Source organism: Monodelphis domestica, chromosome 3, assembly GCF_027887165.1.
Source record: "Monodelphis domestica isolate mMonDom1 chromosome 3, mMonDom1.pri, whole genome shotgun sequence".
Taxonomy (NCBI): Eukaryota; Metazoa; Chordata; class Mammalia; order Didelphimorphia; family Didelphidae; genus Monodelphis; species Monodelphis domestica.
In genome coordinates, this window is record NC_077229.1 from 116,690,147 (window position 1) to 116,715,311 (window position 25,165).

Here is a 25,165-nt window from a genome sequence, read left to right on the forward strand (position 1 = left end):
AAAACCATACTAGAGATCCTAAAAATTAAGGGAGAAATTAATAAAATAGAAAGTGACAGAACTATTGAGCTAATAAACAAGACTAGAAGCTGGTACTTTGAAAAAACAGACAAAATAGACAAAGTACTGGTTAATTTAATTAAAAAAAGGAAAGAAGAAAGGCAAATTAATAGCATCAAGGATGAAAAGGGGGATCTCACCTCAAATGAAGAGGAAATTAAGGCAATCATTAAAAACTACTTTGCCCAACTATATGGCAATAAATATACCAACCTAGGTGATATGGATGAATATTTACAAAAATATAAATTGCCTAGACTAACAGAAGAAGAAATAGTTTTCTTAAATAATCCCATATCAGAAATTGAAATCCATCAAGCCATCAAAGAACTGCCTAAGAAAAAATCCCCAGGGCCTGATGGATTCACCAGTGAATTCTATCAAACATTCAGAGAACAGTTAACCCCAATATTATACAAACTATTCGACATAATAAGCAAAGAGGGAGTCCTACCAAACTCCTTTTACGACATAAGCATGGTACTAATTCCAAAGCCAGGCAGGCCAAAAACAGAGAAAGAAAACTATAGGCCAATCTCCCTAATGAATATAGATGCAAAAATCTTAAATAGGATACTAGCAAAAAGACTCCAGCAAGTGATTAGAAGGGTCATCCACCATGATCAAGTAGGATTCATACCAGGGATGCAGGGCTGGTTCAACATTAGGAAAACTATCCACATAATTGACCACATCAACAAGCAAACCAACAAGAATCACATGATTATCTCAATAGATGCAGAAAAAGCCTTTGATAAAATACAACACCCATTCCTACTAAAAACACTAGAAAGCATAGGAATAGAAGGGTCATTCCTAAAAATAATAAACAGTATATATCTAAAACCATCAGCTAATATCATCTGCAATGGGGATAAACTAAATCCATTCCCATTAAGATCAGGAGTGAAACAAGGATGCCCATTATCACCTCTACTATTTGACATTGTACTAGAAACACTAGCAGTAGCAATTAGAGAAGATAAAGAAATTGAAGGCATCAGAATAGGCAAGGAGGAGACCAAATTATCACTCTTTGCAGATGACATGATGGTCTACTTAAAGAATCCTAGAGACTCAACCAAAAAGCTAATTGAAATAATCAACAACTTTAGCAAAGTTGCAGGATACAAAATAAACCCACATAAGTCATCAGCATTTCTATATAATTCCAACACAGCTCAGCAGCAAGAACTAGAAAGAGAAATCCCATTCAAAATTACCCAAGACAAAATAAAATACTTAGGAATCTATCTCCTGAGACAAACACAGGATCTATATGAACACAACTACAAAACACTTTCCACACAACTAAAACTAGACTTGAACAATTGGAAGAACATTAACTGCTCATGGGTAGGACGAGCCAATATAATAAAAATGACCATCCTACCCAAACTCATCTATCTATTTAGTGCCATACCCATGGAACTCCCAAAAATTTTTTTTACTGATTTAGAAAAAAACATAACAAAGTTCATTTGGAAGAACAAAAGATCAAGGATACCCAGGGAATTAATGAAAAAAAATACAAAGGAAGGGGGTCTTGCAGTCCCAGATCTCAGACTATATTATAAAGCAGCGGTCATCAAAACAATTTGGTACTGGCTAAGAGACAGAAAGGAGGATCAGTGGAATAGACTGGGGGCAAGCAACCTCAGCAAGACAGTATATGACAAACCCAAAGATCCCAGCTTTTGGGACAAAAATCCACTATTTCATAAAAACTGTTGGGAAAATTGGAGGACAGTGTGGGAAAGATTAGGCTTAGATCAACACCTCACACCCTACACCAAGATAAATTCAAAATGGATGAATGACTTGAACATAAAGAAGGAAACTATAAGAAAATTAGGCGAACACAGAATAGTATACATGTCAGACCTTTGGGAAGGGAAATACTTCAAAACCAAGCAAGAATTAGAAAGAATTACAAAATGCAAAATAAATAATCTGGATTACATCAAATTAAAAAGTTTTTGTACAAAGAAAACCAATGTAACCAAAATCAGAAGGGTAGCAACAAATTGGGAAACAATCTTCATAAAAACCTCTGACAAGGGTTTAATTACTAAAATTTATAAAGAACTAAATCAATTGTACAAAAAATCAAGCCATTCTCCAATTGACAAATGGGCAAGGGACATGAACAGGCAATTCTCAGCCAAAGAAATCAAAACTATTAATAAGCACATGAAAAAGTGCTCTACATCTCTTATAATCAGAGAGATGCAAATCAAAACAACTCTGAGGTATCATCTCACACCTAGCAGATTGGCTAACATGACAGCTATGGAAAGTAATGAATGCTGGAGGGGATGTGGCAAAGTGGGGACATTAATTCATTGCTGGTGGAGTTGTGAATTGATCCAACCATTCTGGAGGGCAATTTGGAACTATGTCCAAAGGGCGATAAAAGACTGTCTGCCCTTTGATCCAGCCATAGCACTGCTGGGCTTGTACCCCAAAGAGATAATGGACAAAAAGACTTGTACAAAAATATTCATAGCTGTGCTCTTTGTGGTGGCCAAAAATTGGAAAATGAGGGGATGCCCCTCAATTGGGGAATGGCTGAACAAATTGTGGTATATGTTGGTGATGGAATACTATTGTGCTAAAAGGAATAATAAAGTGGAGAAGTTCCATGGAGACTGGAACAACCTCCAGGAAGTAATGCAGAGCGAGAGGAGCAGAACCAGGAAAACATTGTACACAGAGACTGATACATTGTGGTACAATCGAAGGTGATGGACTTCTCCATTAGTATCAATGCAATCCCTGAACAATCTGCAGGGATCTAAAAAAAAAAATACTACCCACAAGCAGAGGATAAACTGTGGGAATAAAAACATCGCTGAAAAGCAACTGCTTGACTACAGGGTTGGAGGAGATAAGACTGAGGAGAGACTCTAAATGAACACTATAATGCAAACTCCAACAACAGGGAAATGGGTTCGAGTCAAGAACACATGTGATAACCAGTGGAATCATGCGTCGGCTATGGGAGAGGGAAAGGCGGGGGGGGGGGGGGGGGGGAGGGGAGGAAAAGAAAACGATCTTTGTTTCCAGTGAATAATGTATGAAAACGACCAAATAAAATAATATTAAAATTAAAAAAAAAAAAGAAAGTACTAGGGAAAAAAAGAAAAAAAAAGAAATGACATGGCATTTGATTTATACTTCTTGGTGCATGGGCAGAGTTCTTGCTCTTTAGTCAAGAAGACCTTTGTTCTAATCTGGTCTTTAGAAACTTACTATCTATGTCACCTTGTGTAAGTCACTTAACTTCAATTCACCTCTGTTTCCTCATCTGTAAAATTGTCATGAAACTCAATATAGATAATATTTATGAGGCATTTAATATTGGGCCTGATATATTTTAGGTATTATTATTATTAAGATCATTTTATTACAAACAATATTATTGTTATTATTATTAATTTATTTCATATTGTCTTGTATTGTAATTATTTGTATATGCAATTGGAGTTTGGAACTTTCCATTCTTGATGCTCTTCCCTTGAATATCTAAAATTTGCCAGAGTTCTTTGTGCCTAAGTAGTCTGACACTTGGCTAATATGCATGCAATGGTTAATTAACTGAGATTAATAATTATTTAGAAATTAACACAGAATGTTAATTTCAAAAGGTGAGGAAAATGACATCCCCATCTTTGTTCAACGTTTTTGTAGGCACACTGAAATAAAAGAGACTTACCTTGGTGATCCATTTACTGATTCATATATTTCATAAATATCTAATTTATATCTATCTTTCTATCTGTCTGTCTGTCTATCTATCTATCTATCTATCCAGTTTCTATAAATAGAGCAACCATTGCTTCATTAAATCATGCCATGTTTGGAAAAGATCATATAACCATAGTATGTTAGACATGAGGGGAATCTTAAAAATTACCTATTCTACCCTGATACATAGATTTTACTTCTGACTGATGGAAGAAATGAGGGCCCAAAGATATTTGGGATTATGTATTTAATGCTGGAGAAGTCTTTAGAAATGACGAAATAACACTGATCCTGGTGTATGAGATCTGAGTTCAAATTTGATGTCAGATTTTGCCCATATCATTGTTGGCAATTTATTAAACTTCCTTGAGTCTAAGTAGTTTCATCTGTACTAGATGTTCTCTGAGTTCCTTTCTAGGTCTAGATATATAATCTTATGCCCTTGTCCAATTCAATGGGGGGATTATTCTCACAGGTTTAAGGGTATACTTTGGGTGCACGATCCTAAAATTAGAACATATGAGTCTACATTGATGAATTTATCTCTTATTAGCCACCCAAAAAGAAATAGCCAGAATTCTTCTTATATAATGAAATAAATCCTTCCACATGCCATTATATATACATTTATTGTACTGACCAGCATATAGTAAATGCTTAATAAATGCTTTTTTATTGATGAGTGGGAATGGAATATTATTAATTTAGTTACCTCTGTTGTTTGACCTTTACTTTCTGTGATTAAATCAACTGAGGGGGAAGCAATTTTTCCCTGTCAAACCCACCCCAAAACACAAATGGCATCCCCAACTTAATATACTGGTAGTTAGCGACAAAGGCAGTCCTAAAAATCAGTACTAGGATTTCCAGTCCAACTCTCCCTGTGGCTGTATTTTGCTATTTCTTACTATACTCCACTTAAGTTCTGCTTAGAATAAAATAATAGATTTAAGATACTTTTAGGAAGAGGCTAGAGATGAGGAAGTCATGTTTGAGTTATTCTCTTGTTAAATGTTCATTATCTAAGCCCTGGAGCATCCAGTTTAGATACAGTTTAACTATGATTCAAGCTCGCCATTGATAAAGAACACTGGAAGAAGTCCATCTTCCCTGTGTCTGATTAACATACTCAGCACCACATGAAAATATATGGAGTGCCCATAAGCTTGGCTCCTGAGGGAATTTCTATTACCAAGATGAACACTATTGAGGATGACAATCTTTTTTAGTGTCATTAGGGTAGATGAGTTAGTAATGGGAGTGAAGATTAGAGCAACTCCCGACATTTATTTCAGGCATCCCATCAGGAGAGCTTTTACAAACAGCCAGCACCCTTAATTGAAATGTAAATGAATGATAAATTATGAAAAATGTATTATGAAAAGTAATACATGATAAAAAAGAGAGAAAGGAACAGAAATGAAAGGCTTTATGCAGTTGAAAAAATGAGTCTGCAATGTTAATTGAGGAGTAGGGAACATCTTATAAAACCAAGACAACCAAGGAGGGCTCACATAAAGGATAGGGAAGCCACTTCTCCCAGGCCTGAGACTGTGTGATTACCTTGCTTCTTTCCTGTGTAGCTAGTGATGGCATTCTGGCAAGGCCAAATGAGAGAAAATGAAAACTAATTTATTAAAGGTTTATAATGTGCCAGGCATAGTGCTAAACAATGGATATGTAAATTCAAAAAGTGAAGCAGTGCCTGCTCTCATTGAACTTACATTCTAAAGAGGGAGTTAGGGGGCAGCTGGATGGTTCAGTGGATTGAGAGCCAGGCCTAGAGATGGGAGGTCCTGGGTTCAAATCTGGTCTCAGACACTTCCCAGTTGTGTGACCCTGGGCAAGTCACTTGACCCCCATTGCCTAGCCCTTACCACTCTTCTGCCTTGGAGCCAATATTGACTCCATGATGGAAGGTAAGGGTTTAAAAAAAATTTTTTTTAAATAAAGAGGGAGTTAATTCATGTAGATGAGTGGTGAAAACAGGCAAGAGAATTTTTTTTTTTTGCTAAGGGGAATCACAGGCTGGTGAGTAAATACAGTCAATTAACATACTCTTTCCAGAGGAAATATATTACATAATCATGCCCAGTGTAAGAGACAGAAAGGGGGATGGTAAGAGCGTCCATGTAATGATAGGTTGATGACAAGATGATATGGATTGAGGTATTGATGACATATGAAGGAATGTAGATATTTTCAGAGTTTTGGAGTCTTAGGTCAACTAGATAAAAGGAGATCATAAATTTGACCTACGTTACTAATGCTAATGACCAAGACTCAAGCAGGAAGTCTAGTTGCCAGTGGATTAATTGTAGAGTCCTGTGAAAAGGGTGCTGATCCTGTACAGAGGGTACTTTTCCCTTCTAGCTATGCTCCTAACTCTCTAGCCTCTTTTTCCATGACTCAGCTGTCTAATATTCTTCAAATATCCCTCCTCCATGCCAGACCTCTTCTCTTTCTGGTTAGTGATGCTGGGAGCCCCCATTTCAAGGACAGGTTTGGGTCAGCCATACTCCCTTACTCTCCTAGCTATGCTTCTGACTTTCTATACTTAACCATCATGCCCATATCAGGTTCCTTCCCCATGTCCTTGCTTCTGAATCCCCTCCTCCACTTTCCAGCTCTTCTTTTATGTGTTGTTTAACCTCATTAGAATATTAACTCCTGAAGGACCAGAACTGGCTTTCTTTTCTCTCAGGTTCATATCCCTAGTACTTACCAGAGGGCCTAGCAAATAGTGAGTGCTTAATAAGTGCTTATTATTTGCTTGTCTGCTATCCAGGTAGAAGAAAGTAAGATGGCAACAGTAAGAAGATGGGGGGGTGGGGTGGATGACTTAGTTGAATTGGTTGAGATTATGAGGGAGCATTAACTGACCTCGGGTCTAGGGTCTGGGAAGAAAGATATATAAACCACAAGAAGATAGGATAAAATAAGAGAATGAGAAAAAAAGAAGGAAGATTATTAAAACAGAGATAGGGAAAGAGAATAAATGAAAGACATAGGAGAATAAAGAGAGAGAGACAGATTACTAAGAGTGAGACCTGTCATGTCTATCTTGGAAACTATCCTGAATAAGTTTCCTTGAATTCTAAATTGGAACTTGTCTTTCTTAATGTAGATCAGTAAATTGAGATAGTTTCTGATAAATTACTGGAGAGAGAAATCCATAGAGTTGTATATATAGTCTTTTCCACTCTGACTCCTGATTTGCCCCATGTGAGTAAATCTGCTTAATATTCAAAGCTTCTTTAACTCAACATTTATCTACCCTATTCATTTTGAATAAAGACTACTATACTACATTCATATTCTACTCTTGGGTCCAATCTTATTAAGGGGTAGTGATATCTATGAGTGCCATGTGAGCAAATAAGCAGGTCTATCTGTAACACAGTGTTAATGAAAGGTGATAAAAAAAATATGACACAAGCCTGTAGAATAAAAAGGTTGAAGCTAGACAGGGAAGGAATTCACATTTCATGCTGAGGAATTTATAGTATGTTCTAGAGGCAATAAGAAACTATTAATGGTTTGTTAGGGGAATGGCATACCCCCAAAGAGATGATGTGGAAAAAGACTTGTACAAAAATATTTATAGTAGCGCTGTTTGTGGTAGCAAAAAATTGGAAAATGAGGAGCTGTCCATAGATTGGGGAATGGCTGAACAAATTGTGGTATCTGATGGTAATGGAATACTATTGTGCTCAAAGGAATAATGAACTGAAGGGATTCCATGTGAATTGGAATGACCTCCAGGAATTGATGCAGAGTGAAAGGAGCAGAACCAGGAGAACATTGTACACAGAGACTGAAACACTGTGGCACAGGCAAATGTAATGGATTTCTCTACTAGCAGCAATGCAATGATCCAGGACAATTCTGAGGGACTTATGAGAAAGAGGAAGAACTGTGGGAATAGAAACACAGAAGAAAAGCAACTGCTTGATCACATAGGTCGATGGGGATATGATTAGGGTTTTGGTGTTAAAAGGTCGCTCTATTGCAAATATGAATAACATAAATAATAGATGTATAACCCAGTGTAATTGCTTATCAGCTCCAGGAGGGGGAAGGAAGCAGGGTGGAATCATGAATCATGTAACCATGGAAAAATATTCTAAATTAAAAAATAAAATAACTGCCAAAAAAAAAAAAGGGGGGAATGACACAGTCAGTTTCAAACTTTAGGAAAATAATGTTGGCACCTATTTGGAGGGTAGATTTGAGAGAGGAGAGATTGTTCTCAAAGATTCCAATTAGAGAATTATTGTAACATATGGTTGAAAAGTAATAAAAATATGAACTAAAAGAGAGATCAAAGGATGATAATAAAAAATTAAAAGAAAACATTTTAATGCTTTTTCCTTCTTTCTGATTATGTCTGATTTATCCTTTATCTATCTTGTTTGTATATAGTTGTTTGTCATCCTCTGTGTAAGATTGTGAGTTCTTTGAGTACAGAGAATGTCTTTTCTAAGATTATCACAGTGGCATAATAGGTCTATGCCACAGTGGAAAGTGCATTGACTCTAAAGTAAAAAGACTTTGATTCAAATTTGACTGCAAATGTTATCTGTCTGATTTTGGTCAAATCATTTAATTTAGGGGTTAATTTATACATTTGTAAAATGAAGGGTTAGTACTAGATACTGTTGGAGTTCCCTTCCAAATCTATATCTATAATTCAATTTTGCCAGGGCCTACCATTCTGGAAAGGCTGCATTTAAGAGGACAATGATGAACTATAAGTAAATTATCCAAGAACTAGCTTCATTGATTGAAGACAGGAAATGTGAATCCTTGTATAGTAGATAATGTGTGTATTTCCCTATGTTTGAGAGCTATCTGATAATTAAGGAGATAGTGATTTTCACTGACCATAAACCTCACACTGATGCAATGACAAATTAAATAGTCATAGATTAAGTGTTATGTCACCACAGAAGAATGTAGCATTAGGATCACCAAAATGAAATATTTGAAGAGATTTTAGTAGAAGAGGCCCTTCTATAACTCTCAAATCAAAGATTAGATGAATTCAAGGATGACAGATTAAGATGTTACTAGCATTGTTCTGAGATGAGTGATATGTACCCTAAATTTTGAGTTTGACAGCTGTTGCACAACCATGACTTTAAGTGACATTTTTGTGGCCTCACCTAAAGGAGAATTCTGACTTGAAAAGACCATGGATCTGCCCCAGTGGAGCAAAGTTTCTCTATTCTCTCTTTTTCTCCAGCTTCTATTTGTGAAACCTGTTACTTACTGAAATTTCATGTCTCCACCCACCTCAGACTTTCCAGTATCCTGGTGTGGCTTTTTTTGCTGACAGGAAATATTCAAATTTACTAGGTTCGGTTATTTACTTTTTCAGTACCTTATTCAATTACTATGCTGAATCATTTTTTTTTATTTTTTTCAGATTGAACAGTCTACCCATTGAGGGAAGTGTCATAGTTTCTTTGGTTGTCTATAGCCTGCAAACTCTAATTAGGTACCTGAAAAAAAGAAACTTTGTTACACAGTGAGAAACTCAAGAAAGAAAATAAGAAAATACTGATTACACCCAAGGACCAAGGAGCCAAGCAGAGACGTGGCCTATTTCTAAAACTTGAAAGTCAATGTAAGAATAACCAACTTTAAAAAATAGAGAGAAAGCCAGACTGCCTGTGAAATAATGTTCTATTCCTTAAGAATAGAAAGAAAAGCCTTCATATTAAGAAAGGAGGGCAAACATCACATTTTTTTTCTAGCATGATGCTGTCCTACTTTAAAGACATAAAAATGTTAAGTGTTAATTGTGTTTTTATTCCCATCTTTTTGAATAGTGAGATACTTGGAAAGTTCCTCTTTCTGGAATTCAGGAGCTATCAGAATTCCTTGTAATAACAGTGGGTTCATTATATGACATTCTTATCTAAATTCAGATAATGTAATAATGGAAAAGCTAATGGAAAATTCTCTAGCCAGAAGTTTCTATGGTATATACTAATTGAGACTGACCTAGGTCAGAGCAGCCTAAAGTCAGCATATTTGATCCATGAGGAAAATCCTCATTAGAAGAAGAACCACAAATTAACTTTGCATGTGTCCTGTCAGTGAATGAACTGAGGGGGAAAGGAAAAGAGTGGAGAGGCGATGAGTGGAAAGGAGTGGAGGGGAGGGCAGAGGAGGGGAAAGGAAAGAAGATGAAAGGAAAGGAAAGGAGAGAGGAGTGGAGATGAGAGGAGAGGAGAGGAAAGGAGAGGAGAGGAAAGGAGAGGAGAGGAAAAAATAGAGATATGGAGAAAGGAAGGAAGGAAGGAAGGAAGGAAGGAAGGAGGGAGGGAGGGAAGGAAGGAAGGAAGGAAGGAAGGAGGGAGGGAGGGAGGGAGGGAGGGAGGGAAGGAAGGAAGGAAGGAAGGAAGGAAGGAAGGAAGGAAGGAAGAAGAAGAAAGAAAGAAAGAAAGAAAGAAAGAAAGAAAGAAAGAAAGAAAGAAAGAAAGAAAGAAAGAAAGAAAGAAAGAAAGAAAGAAAGAAAGAAAGAAAGAAAGAAAGAAAGAAAGAAAGAAAGAAAGAAAAAGAAGAAAGAAAGAGAAAGAAAGAAAGAAAGGAGGGAGGGAGGAAGGGAGGGAGGAAGGGGGGAAGGGAGGAAGGAAGGAAGGAAGGAAGGAAGGAAGGAAGGAAGGAAGGAAGGAAGGAAGGAAGGAAGGAAGGAAGCGGAAGGAAGGAAGGAAGGAAGGAAGGAAGGAAGGAAGGAAGGAAGGAAGGAAGGAAGGAAGAAAGAAAGAAAACTTCTTAGTTTAGGGCACACAGCTTAGCCCTGAGTAATAAAACTTGGGAGGGTAGCAGATAGTGCTTCTCACAAGAACTGAGTTAGTTTTGTAACAAGGAATACTACAGTGTTTGTACAGAAGTAAAGATAAAAGAATGGCTATATAAAATGTTCTAAAGATGTAGTCCAAGGACAAAATATTCTTCAGCTTGAAACCAATGAACACCTGAAAGCCTCAATAAAGAATCACATGACCAAGTTGCAAGAGATTACAGACACTTGCCTAGCCTGATCCAAAATCTTTCTTAAATATCCTTAGCAAATAGTATTCTAGATACAATTTGAATACCTCTTGTGAAGTGAGATCTATAAGACCTAGAGACATTCCATTCCATTATTTATCAACTCTAATTGCTAGAAAGTTGTTCTTTAACATGATTTGAAATCTACTCTGTCTGCAATTTCTATTTAAGAACTCTAAATCCATTAAAGATGGCTAACACATACACTGTGACATTTAAAAGAGGGGTTGGCATATACTGTGGCAGTTAAAAGAGTGTTTGCCTTAAATTGTGACCATAGAAATATGTTTTCAAGACAGTGTCTTGTTTTAAATAAAAAATATAAAGTGGTCGCCAGGGAAAAATTCCCAAATATGAAATATACCCAAGTCAGCTGGGTTTTTGTGGAAATTTTACTTAATACAAATAAGGAATTAATGAAAGAGAGAGAGTAAGAGGAAACAATGAAAAAAGAGATAAGCCAGCCTAGGCTTTTAAGCCTTAAGAGAGAGATCAGTCAGTTTTTTATCCACTCACCACAAGATTTGTCCCTAGCAAGATTCTAGTGTTCAGAGACCCACCAGTTCAGCTTTGGCAAGCTCCAACTAAGTTCAGCCACCAAGCCCTTCAAGGCAGCTCTAGCAAGCTGCCTCCCTCCAATTCAGCTTTGGCCAGCTGAATCTCAGCTGAATCTACCAGATGAATGATCCCATAGCCCTTTCTCAGCTCCTTTTTAAAGTGAATTTTATCCTATGTCACCTTCCCTAAGTTTCTTACATCTACCAATCACAGTAGATGTTTTCCAAAGGACAGACCATTCTTAATTCACACCTGAATAGACTAAAACCTCTGAGTAAGTTCTCACCTCTTTGCCACTTGCAAGTTTACAAGTTGCCTGACCTTCATAGGTACGTAGTACCTTTCTAAAAATAGACTTAGCTTAAGGCTTTTGCTTCACTATAAGTATGAGTTAAGTACTTTTTCATTGTTCAGTAAAGAGTTTACAACTTTATCTTTCCCTAAAGTATGCTTAAGTATGGGTGGAGTAGAGTTCTTACATTCCTGACTAAGTCCCTTCATTGTTTAAAATGGGGAATGGTCTTAACCAAGTGTTCTGAAGTAGGGTCTGAGAATTTTTAAGATTCATAACACACACACACAGAGAGAGAGAGAGAGAGAGAGAGAGAGAGAGAGAGAGAGAGAGAGAGAGAGAGAGAGAGAGAGAGAGAGAGAGAGAGAGAGAGAGAGAGAGAGAGAGGATAATTCCTTTCCCACATGTCTAGCAATAATGTCTTTTCTCGGTATTCTATTTTCCAGGAAAAAAAAACAAAACAAAACAAAACAAAATTTCCACTACCTTCAACTGATCATTATTTGACCTGTCTCTAGTGTATTAACCATTTAGTTCAACTTTCTCTAGACAAACATCAAAGTGTGTCACTAATCAATTGATGTTGTTAATGGTCTTTTTCCCCCCTCTCTCTCTTTCTCTTCTTTCCCTTCTTCCTTCCTCCTTCCCTCCCTTCCTTCTTTTATATTATCATGAATAATATAAATGAAATCCCAATATAATTATCCCCTTCATTAATGGAAGAATGGAAAGAGGGAAGAGGAGAGGAAGAGAAAGGCAGGAGGAGATACAAGAGGAAAGATGGATATCATGTTCACATCTGAGAACTCCAGGTGTCATCTAACAAGGGCAAGCAAAGACATGATTATCATTTGCCTTAATTATGGAGAACTATCAGAGCAGTAGTTATGCTTGGAAAGGATAAGCAACACCACCTCTTCATCTGTGTATTTTTATGTATCTCTGAATTTAACTTCCACCTTGGTCAAGAAACCTTCCTTCAGTTAAAAGTAATCTCTTTCTTCTAAACTTTTTAGTCAGTACAGTGGCAAGAACCCTGGATCTGGCATTAGCAAAGTGTAAGTTCAAATGTAGCTTCTGACACTATCTGTGACTCTGAGCCAGATACTTAACCTTGATGCACTTTAGTTTCTTCAACTGAAATGAGTTTGATAATAGCACCTATCTCCCAAGAGTTTAAAATTCTTCCAATGATTATGAAATGATATTATATTTGAAAGTACTTTGTAAATCACTTCATAAATGTTAGCTATGATTGAATCTGTTATTTTGCCTGAACTTCTCTGCCTTCTACCTATTCTCTTAGTTATTTGTGCCTAGATATTTCCCCTTCACCTTCAAAAGTTCATAGATCTAGATATATACTTCTATTTAGAGGTCATCTAGTTCACCCATCTCCAATTCGACAGAAAAGAAAAGCGAGAATCAGAAATTTTAAGTGGTTTTCACATAGTCAGAAAAATAAAAGCTACTGGAGAGATTCATACCCAGATTCTTTGATTCCTTAGCCAGTGATATTTCCATTATACCATGTCTTCCTTATTCAAGTTTTAAGGCCTCTAAACTTACAAGAGGAATATTTGACTATATAAAAGGAAATTATATTTATCCCTATTAAATATTTATGTACTATATAAGGCTCAGCTTTCTGGTATATAATGTTACCTTGTATTTTAAAATTTTACAGAATTGATTAGCCATTCTTTTGAATCACTTATTATTAATAAATGTAATAAGCATGCTTTTGGGGCCTTCACTTAACTCGCTGATAATTTTTGAATAGCATAGGATTAATAATAGATCCAAAAAGTAGCTGGTTGCTAGTAATCTATTAATCATTCAATTTTGAGTAAAATCACTCAACCACTTCCAACTTAGTGAAATTTAGCATTAATTGAGCCCAATCAATCAAGCAACATGTACCTCAATATGTGTCAGACAATAGAGAGATAATGTGGAACACCTCTGTGTAAACACAGTAAAGGCAAATGCAAGAGGAAACCCCCCTCTCTATACAACCTGCTTTACAACTTTCAACTTTATGGCTATTATAGGAATATATTGTGCCTATACAACATTTATTAAATTTTTGTTTTGTTTTTATTTTTGTCTTTTGAATTTGCTTAATGTGGTGAAGGGTTAGTTTGAAGAATACACTAATTTAAGAATTTAAGACTATAATATTAATACAAATAATAAACAAGCATCACTACAGTCTTAAAGATTTTCTTTGATCATTGAGAGATTAAGTGATTTGTCTAATGTCATGTCATAAAATATTCTCCTTATTCTAGGCTTCTACTCTTTTAGGGCAAAGCCTGTCTTTTGCCTCTTTTTTGTATCCCTAGTCCTTAGCCCAGTGCCTGGTACCCAGTAGATGTTTAATAAATGTTATTTGACAGACTGATCTAGTCCTGAATAAATTACTATGATTGTTTTGTTTATGACACATTATTTCAGACACAGAATAATAGAATCACAGATTTTCAGAGTTGGAAAAGAGGTCAACCATCAAATATATCCAAAAGGAATCTTTGCTTTAACATGGGGGAAAAATGTTTCCCTAGTCTTTGTTCAAAGATTCTCAATAAGGAGATTCTACCATATCCTCTTCATGCAGGTGATCTTTCCAATTTTCTTTATCTTCTTCCATGAATCTTCAACTCTATAGTAAAGCAAATTTATCCTAAAATTATTATACTTCCACTATTCATGAAACAATTAGTGCCAATTTGTTGCTCAAAAAGGTATTTTCATAACTAATTGTGTTTAATTGTGCTTGTTTCCAAATTTAGCAAAACACTATGTATTGCTGGGTAGAAATAAAGCATAATTATCATATTTCTAAGATGGAATGTAGTGCAGGGTTTCCTGCTAAATTCCAGTGACAAGCATAAGAGAATTTTTTAGAAAGGCAGCCCTGTTTGGTGCCAGGTTCAGTGATAATTTATAGCTCTCTGAGTTTCCACACCTGCTGCAAATTGCCCCAAACCCTCAACTTCTAGTGATCCTGAGCTGGTGGAATTTTGAAAGCATCTTTCACCTGCTAAGAGGTAACAAAACCCTTATCAGTGGGGTGCTTCTGTCCCTGGTCCTTTCTACCCCTGGTCAATCTGTAAAAAGTCCTCTGGCATGACCATATGGAAGCCTAGTGCATTCTTCAGTGGTAGACAATGCTACTGAGAAGACTAGATTCATCCAGCCAAATGTGAGGGGTAAGGTTAAGAGGGAAACAAACCACTGAGCTACTTTCAGAGGATGACTGCTAATATTGGCACCCTAGGTGAGGGTCATTTTCTACCTACAGCTGCTTTGACCAGCAGCCCACAGGCCTGGGGCTGAAATAGAGCTTAAACTCTCATGTACTAGAAAAAAAAATCTGGTTAGTGTTTAGAGAAATAACACCATGAAACAATGTAGTCCTTGGGAAAATACTATACAAATAACTGACTGGCACATTTTCAGATACTTAGATGCATATTCTATGAATCTGTCAATGTGAGGTTTCCGTTCAGTGATGCAGAATCTACTCCTCCCATGTCTCCTCTCCTTTGTGACTCCCATTTCTGTTCTTTCAAAAATCTGTCAAAGGGGACTCACCGAACAAGCTGGGGACTACATTGTGGATCTCTTGATATCGCTTGGCATATGTAAAGCATTTACAGTAAATGAGTATTGAGTAAATCCTTATTACTGTGAGATATGTAATTGTGGTTATTACCATTCCTTTTTTATAGAGGAACAACCTGAGATCTCAGTTAATCTTGTTTGTCCTTCAGTCTTATAGTTGCTCTAAGATTGAAAAGTAAGAGTTAAAAAAAAAAAAACTCATTCTAAACCATAGTCATGATAGTCAGACTCTTCTGCAAGCTTATTTCTGTCTATTTCTTCTAATCATTTCTTGGAGAACTCTTTCTTTTAGTTTATTTTCAACCTCCACACCTTTGGATATTATCTTCCACACAATAATTACCTCTCATCACTTCTGCCTCTTAGAATCTGCTGAAAGGCTTATCTGAGATGTTCTCTCCTATTGAAAACATTTGATAATCTTCCTATTTATTACTCTTTTCTTCCTTTGCAAATGTTAAACCTATAGTCAATTAACTGTGCCAATGCTCTTTCTTAATAGCAGAAGAGGAAAAGGCTAAACATTTATGTAGTGCCTATCATGTACCAGGAACTGTGATTAAGTGATTTTATAAGCATTATCTCATTTGATTCTCACAACAACCCTATGAGGTAGATTCTATTATTATCCCATTTTTTAAATTGAGGAAACTGAGGCAAACACTTTAAGTGACTTGTCCAGAGTCATACAACTAGTACAATATCTGAAGTCAAATTTGAATATGTGTTACCCTGATTGGATGTCCAGTGCTCTCTCTTTTGTGGCACTCCACAGAATATAACTTCTTTGAAGTCTAATATCATTTCTACTTTGGTCTTTTTATCCCTTGCACCTAAGATCTTTTCTTCTTTGTTTTGAAGGGGAGGAGGAGATTGGGATTAGGGAGTAGAGAAGATCATCTCTCCTTAATCTCATTGGCATCTAAAACTCTTAGTATTGAAATACTCTCAACCAATGCAGATCCAGTCTTTATAACTGATGATATTAGGAAACTGTCTTGGGATTAACCAGATTAAATAACTTTTTTAAGGTCACACTGTCTAAATGAATCTGAAGAGAGATTTGAACCTAGCTAGCCCCTAACTCTGAGACCAGCTCTCTATTAACAGCACCAGAGGTGTCAAACACTTGACCTTTGGGGCCCACAATACTCCTGAGTTCTGAGGAAACCAGGTTAAAGTGTAACTGAGAAATATTTTTTAGAAAGAAACAAAAATAAAATAAAACATTTTAAAATTGTTCATATAGGCCCTAAGGGGTTTTACAATATGGACTAGGAGCCCCCAATTCTATTTTGAGTTTGACATTACTAAACCACTCCAGAGGGGCATTTCATTATATATACCTCAGAGATACTACTATCTTCTTTATAAATTCTTGCAAGTTTAATCAAATTGATTGTTTTATAGCTCTGTCATATTTCAGACTGGGCTGAAGTAAATGAGTACTGTGCTTCCTTCCAGTCAGCTCAAAAATTCTTTTAGAGAAAACTTTGGGAACAATTTGGCCTGGAAATCTTTAAATAGCAAGTCCCTTGCTTAGCTTCCTGGTGAAACTTCCTCCCTGGACCTGTGATGAATAACATACTCGGGTATATAAGAGAAATGGAAAGCAGAAAGAGAGAGAAAGGGAGACAAGCAATTCTAAGTCACAGACAAATCTTTCAGGCTTGTCATATGTTGAGATTAGAGGAGAGGTCAATTTGGGTCTTATTTCCTTGTTATAAATAGGATTTATTTATAGAATGTCCAAATCAAACCCCACAGAACCCTGTGGGACAATTCCACATGGGGGATATGATTGGTATCTCAAAACCTTTAGCTGTACATTTCTAGCTGCCTATCAATCTGGAAAGGTATTTCAAAGTACTTATCACTGTAATATCTAAGCACTTAGTACCCAAATCAACTCACCCATCCATAATATGCTCAAAATAGAATGCCAGGAGGCCCAGAATGCTGAAGCAGAGTCAAGGAAAATATATTGAATTTGTTTTGATTTTTGTTCTCTTTTCTATCTGGCTTGTGGTTGAATGTCACCTTGGGAGGCAGCATTTTGTAGGGTATAGAGCACTGGGCTGGGAGTAAAAAGACATGGGTTCAAATTTTGCCTCTGGAACTTTCCAGTTATATTGAGCCAACAAAGCCTAGGCAGTGCTTTTTACAAATATTATCCCATTTGATCCCCACAACACAACCCTTTATCCTATTCACGAACAACTGTCTCTAGAAAGATATTAATCCTCTCTGTGACTCAGTTTCTTCATTTCTAAAATGAGAGGGTTGGAATCAATGACCTGGGAATTCTATTCCAGTTCTAAATCAATACATTCATCATTTATGAAAACAAGTCCTAGATGAACCATTTCTGTTCATAGAAGACAGAACTCCACTTCTGGGAAAGAAGTTGGAGATGAGATCATCTAGCTTCTCCATTTTCACATGAATCCCCTCAACAACAGTTCCCATAAATGCTGATTTGGCCTATTCATGAACATTTCTAATAAAAAGAACTTGCTATTTCCCAGAAAGATTTCAAATTCCAATATTTCTAAAAGTGAATTTGCTATCATTTTTCCTTAAAGCCATTTCTTCCATAAACTCTCCTTTTATGTTTAAGGGATCATCATTCTTCCAGATCTTCTTAGGTTTTCAAACAGAATCATCCCTGACTCTTACTTCTCTCTAATCCCATATATTGAGTAAATTCCTGTTTCTCCTGTTTCTACTGCCAGCATGTGGTTTGCAACTGACCACTCCCCGATAGTAATACATCTACTACCTCATTTGACAATCTCACTACCTAGATTATTGTAAGAGCTGCATATGTAATAAAATCCAGTGGTTTCCTATTTTTAGGATAAAATGATAAATTACTCCGTTAAGTTTTTTTTACAGCCTCTATAATATTTTTTACTCATTGTGCATTATTCTCCCTCATGTTCTCAGTGATTCTGCCATTTGATCTTTTTTCTATCTCTCCTAATTGTCATACCATTTCCTATCTCACAGTCTTTGTACTTGACATCTCCCATGCCTAGAAAATACTTTATCCCCACTTTTTTCTACTGTAATCCTTTCTCCAAGTTACAACTTGTACATCTTCTGTATCTTTCCTAATGCTTCCAACTGCTGATTCCCTGCCTTCTAAATCATTATATTTGTGAATATGTGTGTATATATATATGTATATATAATGCTTTTTCTATATATTTGTATTTATCATCTTTATCTTTTCTATCCAGATAATAATAAGAGCTAACATTTATATATAGCACTTACTATATTCCAGATACTATGCTAAATGTTTTACAATTGTAATCTCTTAAATCCCTTCAAACAACCCTGGAGAATAGGTACTATTGTTATCATTCCCATTTACCTAGGAGGCAATGAGGAAGACATAGGTTAAGAGATTTAACCAAGCCACACAGTTAGTAAGAGTCTGATTTGGACTCAGGTTTATTGATTTTAGACCTAGAGTTCTCTTCACTGTGCCACCCATCTTTCTATCTTTCTAGTTACCTCTTTATCAACCTATCTCTATAACAGTATTTTCCCTGGTAGAATAATGAGTAATGTAATTAAAATGTAATGAGCTTCCCATGAAATGAGACTGTTTCATTCTTTGTATTGCTATTCCCAGAGCCTGCCACATAGTAGATCTTTAACAAATGCCTGGGGATGAGTTGCTTAATAGATTGATTTTGTCCTAATATATCTTCTCTTCTATTAGATGACCATGTCTTGATCTTTCAATACATGGTATAAAAATGGTGATGTCAATTTGACAATATGTGGAAACTGATCATATGTGACAGTATTCAGAGAAGACCCCAAGGTTTTGAGCCTATTGCTTGGAAAATTGACAAGCCACTTAAAAGGAAAGGAACACAGTGAAAAGGATAAATTTTATCTATTAGATGAGGAACTTGAACATCATATTTATGCAGGGAAGGAGTGCAACAGAAGCCTGGAAATGTGGATAATGTTCAATCTGAGGGAGCATCTTAGATATTAAGATCCATAAATTGTAGCAACTTGGATTCTTTGGAAGTTTAGAGAAAGGGCAATTAGGTGGTGCAGTGGATCTAACATCAGGCCTGGAGTCAGGAAGATCTGAGTTCAAATCCAGACTCAAATACTTACTAGCTCTGAGATCCTGAGCAAGATAGTTTATGTGTTTGCCTTAGTATCCTCATCTGTAAAATGAGCTAGGGAAGGAAATGGCAAATTATGCAGGATTTTTCCCAAGGAAATTCCAAATGGGGACATTAAAATGAGATGTTGAAGACCAACAAATTGACAATCTAGCTCTAATCTATTTTAGGGCATCTAGTTGGCTCCATGGATTAAGTACTGGATTTGGAATCAGGAAGACATCTTAATGAATTCAAATTTGATGTCAGACACTTACCAGCTTTGGACCCCCTTTGCCTCAATTCCTCCTCTGTAAAATGAGCTGGAGAAGGAAAAGACAAACCAATCCAGCATCTTTGGCAAGAAAATCCTAAATGGGGTCACAATCAGAAAAGATTGCAACAATCACAACCAATCAGAAAAGATCGAACAATGACACAACTACCACAACAATAACAAAGTATCCTAGGATTGAAAGATAGCAAATATCTTAGGAATAATGGGATCAGTTTAGCTTTGTGGAAAAGGAAATGACTTCAGAATCAGAAATAACAGATTTCAAATCCCACCTTAGATACTTTCTAGCTGTGTGAACCTGGCCAATTCTCTTAGTCTCCTTGTTTCTTTCTTGACTCATCTGAAAGAGAAAGATTTTAGCTTTAGATTTTAAAGGTTCCTATCAGCTCTAAATATATTATCTGATGATCCTAATGAAATGCAAATCCTGACCTCACCTTTTTATTTTTTTCCTGAACAAATGAAGCAACAGAATTTTACAGAGTTTTAGTGAATTACATAAGTAGTATGTGTTAGAACCTAGATTCCACCTCATATTTTTCTAAGGACAAATACAGCATTCTTTCAATGACACTGTGCTACTGCTGTTATATACTGGATCTGATGTCAGTCAATAATAAAGTATCTAATGGTTGTTTAATGGGTTTTTTTTGGAGTACTGCATATCAAAAAGAACCTTTACAAATCAAAGAGTCTCCAGAGAAAGGAAAACAGGATGGTAAAGGATCTTAGGTCTGTTACATTATGACTTGGAGAAGTAATTTTAAATGATTACACCAGACAAATTACAGGAAAACTGAAGGGGCATGGTTACTGACTTCATACATTTCAAAGAATCTCATGCTGGAGGGGAATTAGCCTTTTACTGGTTGGCCTCAGAAAGGAATACTAGGAGCAATGAGTAGAAGCCCTAAAACAGCTATTTTAAGTTTGAAGTCAAGAAAGAAGAAAAAATAAGGAAAGAAGAGAAGAAAAAAAAGATAATTTCCTAAAAATTAGAACAACCAAAAATTTGCTTGGCTTCTACATCTGGAACACCTGTGAAAATGAACACTTGTTCAGTTTGCTTCACATCTGCTTTGAAAACAAAATATTTTCTTCTATTCTTTAGGAAGGTCAATTTCACAACCACATGGAGATTGAACTGGAGTGGGGAGATATTTGAGGAAGGGAGGCTAACTGGAAGATAACTGCAATGTCTAAATATTAGGAAACTGAGGGCTGAACAAAGGTGGTGGCCATGTAAGATGAGTAAAAGCAGGAATTGATGAGAGATGTTGAGAAGGTAGAATTGATGAGAATTGGCACCTGATTGGATATGAGATGCAAAAGAGTGTGAGAAGTCAAGGATGACACCAAGCTTTTGAGCCTGGTGAGCTGTGAAGATGAAGGTACTCTCCATAGTAATGAGGACATTAGGAAGAAGAGCTTTGGAAGGGATATTAGGGATATAATAAATTCATATTTGCATATTTTAATTTTAAATTATCTATGGGGGCTATCCTATATTCATATGAATTTTGTCACTGTGGGGAGTAATCCTTAGCATTATATATCACAAACAAAAGACTGAGATCTTAAAAAAAATTTTTGGCCAAAAAATAAGCATCCACCATCTAACCAACTTAGAGGTGAGGTTCTCTGAATTTACCTAGGTGAGTGCATTATCTTCTTACCTCCTTCATTTAGAATAACTTCCTTCAGAATTTGGTTCATGTGCCACCTGTTGCTAGAAGTCTTTCCGGATCTTCCGAATTGTAAACGTCCTCTCCCTTCACAAATTTTGTGGTATTTACTTGTCTCTTCACATTTTGTATCACCCAGTAGCATGTTATTTTCTTGCAGATGAGGTTATTTTTGCTTTCTGCGTTTGAAAGAACAGTACTCTGACCAGTGCCTTACAAATAGTAGGCAATTTGTATTCATCAGATCTTTCTCTAGAGGTGGATATACGCAAGGCATTCATCTGTTTTCTGTAGCTGTATATAATGCTTTCTGGGTTCTACTCATTTCACTCTCCATAATTTCAGGTACAATTTTGCAAGTTTGTTTTTTTTTTTCCCAGCATTAACCTGCTCATCATTTTTTACATTGCATGGATATTCCATCACAATTGTATGCCCCAACTTGTTTAGCATTTCTCGAATATGTACATGTACATATATCTTACTGTCAGATGATACCTTCTCCAGTGAGGAGAGGGGAGGGAAGGAGTTGCCTAGGTATTTTAATATAACAAACAAATTTTAAATTAAATAACACAGTAGGCAATTGATTAATGAATGTTGAAATGAATGACTTAATTCAACAAACTTTAGGAAACAAACTTCTTAGGTATTAAGTGCAAGTCTTTGTCCTTGATGCTATGGAGATTCAATCTAGCACTGAAATTTCCCTCAGGAAATGTACACTCTGGTAATGGAGATAACACATCTGAACACAAAAGTAAGATGAGAAAGTGCATGATAATATATTCATTGTCATGTAGGTAAAGAGTCGATACCATTTAGTACTTTACAGAATGAATCACAAAGTTTTCCTTTTAAGAAAACTAGAAAAGAAAAGACATCATTACAGTAGGAGAAAGGTGATTATCTGCTATGTCACTCTACTGCTCAAGATTGGAACTGATGGCCAGTAGGTCTCTGGTTAGCAATGGTCACAATGGGCTATGCATAAGCTCAGGAGTCAAGGAAGTTCTGCAGGTTTGGCCAGTGACCAGTAATATTTGAAGAATGGCCTATACTGGAGCCAAATGTTACACATTTTCTAGAGCTCTTTTAGTATGTGCTTTGTACATATCTCAACATATATTACTATGAAGTATATATGAGCTCCATTCTGCTATTCAGTATATTTATCTCACCCTTTTTTTGTTTTATATACTATTATAAATTTTTTTAAAGTATATGTATGATTACTCTACATGCATGTACTAGTTCATCTTGTATGTTATTAATGTATAAAATGCTATTATCGGTAATTTATGTAATGAGACCTTGTTCTGGGACTAACATACAGAATGTGGTCATATATGTTATCAACTATGCATAGTGCATTGTTTTTTATCATGTGTACTAAAGCTAGCTGGCTATGATGCTGATATGAACAGGTTGTATCAGATACCTACATATGTGCAGAATGATTAACTATATCATTCGGCATTTTGCGTTGCTGATTATGTATATGTCCCAGATGTTCACAGGAACCCAGAATATAATTTGGAGGGTATTTCAAAATCCTTACCGGGAAATAATGCAGGGATGAGGCTTTATGCCCTCCAACATTCAGCATAAACATACAAATATCATTTTTAGATTATTGGCGACACATGCTTGTGGAAAGGAAACAAGACTGACAGTTTGTGGGGGAAGGGCCCTACTGGGAGTGGCAGTTGGCTCTTGTGACTAGCACTTCCTTCCTGCTGGGTGTGGCAGTTGGGTCTTGTGACTAGCACTTCCTTCCTGTCGTGTGGGACTTGCTTCTGGGTATTGGAGGAGAGAGGAGCTTGTTAAGCCCAGTCTGGAGAGGCATGCTCTTCTTGTTTCAGCCCAAAGACACAGGCTTTTAAAGGTTAGAATTGTTCTTGTTTGCTTTCTGTGTACTGCTAAGATTCTGAATTAGAACAACGAGAGTAGAAGGAGTGGGACAAACCCTCCGCCAGCCTCTAGGGCCTGGCCCTATACTCTGAAGCTAAGGAAAAACTCCAATTCCAACTGGATTATTAAACTTTATATTATTTGAATTCGCAGTCAGATAAGTGGACTATCTTTTCTAGTCATAGAGGAAACTGAACTTCAGTTTCAGTCATTCAAAGACAAATCATCCTTATTGGACCCCTGCTGTTTCCTCTCAGCAGGGGGCATCTCCCTCCCTTGCCTCACCAGGCAATATACCCTCTCTCCCCTTAACTCTTCCTTACCCCATACAGACCTCCCATTATCCCCCTGTTTTCCAATAATCCCATTTGCTTTCCCAATAAATATTACAGCATACATGTGTAGTTTATATGACATACAAGCCTAAAGAGTAGCACCATATATCATTTGTATAGGCAAGTTCATAACTGTGTTTGTATATGTTTATGTGTGTGCATGTATACATATTTATACATGTGTGTACATAGATATAAAATATGCACAAGTTAGAGTGGAAAGTCATTGCTCGCTTTGCTGAGCTCTGTTTCTTGCTTAGATGTATTTCATGCCAATCCATAAAAGATCTTGGGAGTAAAGCAGATTTCAGAAACATAGCCTCCATTTTTTTTTAACAGAGTTCTCTGAAATTAGTTCTCAGGGCATATTATCACAATAGAGAGTTTAATAAAAATTTCAAATAATTTTATCTCTGATCAAATAATAAATAAAAATCTTAGGGGGAAAAACATCATATTAGCCTCAATGACAGGCAGTCAAAGCAAAAGACTTAATTTTAGTGTTTGGTCATTTTGTGCTCTGGTCCCCTCCCTGCCCGCCCCCACTGCTTTTACCTTGATATTGTATTTGACTAAAGAATGAGTAGCTTTAAATGATTCCTTGACTGAAGGGATTCCCTAGCTACTATCATTAATTTAATTCATTTTTTCCCTTTGTTATAGTCTTAAAAGAGAGAAGTCTCTTGCCAATGCAAACATTCCTACTTGAATCTTTGCTTTCATTTCCCATAATCCAATTCTATTTCTCACTATCATCCCCCATATTATCTACTAGTTCCTTCCCCCCGCTCAAAAACTGAGACTATATCTTTCCATAACCTTTAAACTAAACTAAACCAAATCAAAATAAACAACAAAAAAAACCCCTTCATTCAACTGTGATGCCTACTCACATTACCTTCCTATTTTTTTTTACTTCTTAACTTATTTTTACCTAAGCAAAAAGTATGACTTAAGCCATTATTATGTCTCATGCTCCAGCTAAACATTAAAATGATGCCTTCCTTCATTAAACACTTTCTCATGTCCAGTTCCCTTGAAATCCCATCACTCAAATGAAATTATTGTCTGCCTGTTCACCAATGTTCTCTTAATCACTATACCCAAAATGTCAAAGGTCTTTCTCAGGTATCATCAACATTATGATATCATCATCAAGGTAATAATCCTTAAATGGTGCTTTTAGGAGTGCAAAGAGTTTTACAAACATCTACTTTTATTCTCACAACAATCTTTGGATGTGAGTATTATTATTATTCCTCTTTTACATTTGAGAAAACTGAGTCAGAAAAAAAGCTGAATTCCTCAGGGTTTCATAGCTATTATGTATCTGTGGCTCAATTTGAACTCATATCTTCCTAGCTCCATGTTTAGCATTGAATTCACTTTACCATTTAGCACATTATTGAGCGCTCTGCTATATTTGACATTATTGAGTA

At 36.2% G+C, this 25,165-nt stretch overlaps 1 long non-coding RNA gene across 1 annotated transcript; it reads right to left on the reverse strand.

Annotated features, from left to right (window-relative positions):
- Positions 1-20,015: 20,015 nt before the first annotated feature.
- Positions 20,016-23,593, reverse strand: LOC103102714 (uncharacterized). The gene is made up of 3 exons (XR_001629213.2): positions 23,039-23,593; positions 21,469-21,656; positions 20,016-20,132 (listed from the first exon to the last, which is right to left on the reverse strand). It is a non-coding gene; the product is annotated as an uncharacterized LOC103102714 (long non-coding RNA).
- Positions 23,594-25,165: the final 1,572 nt, after the last annotated feature.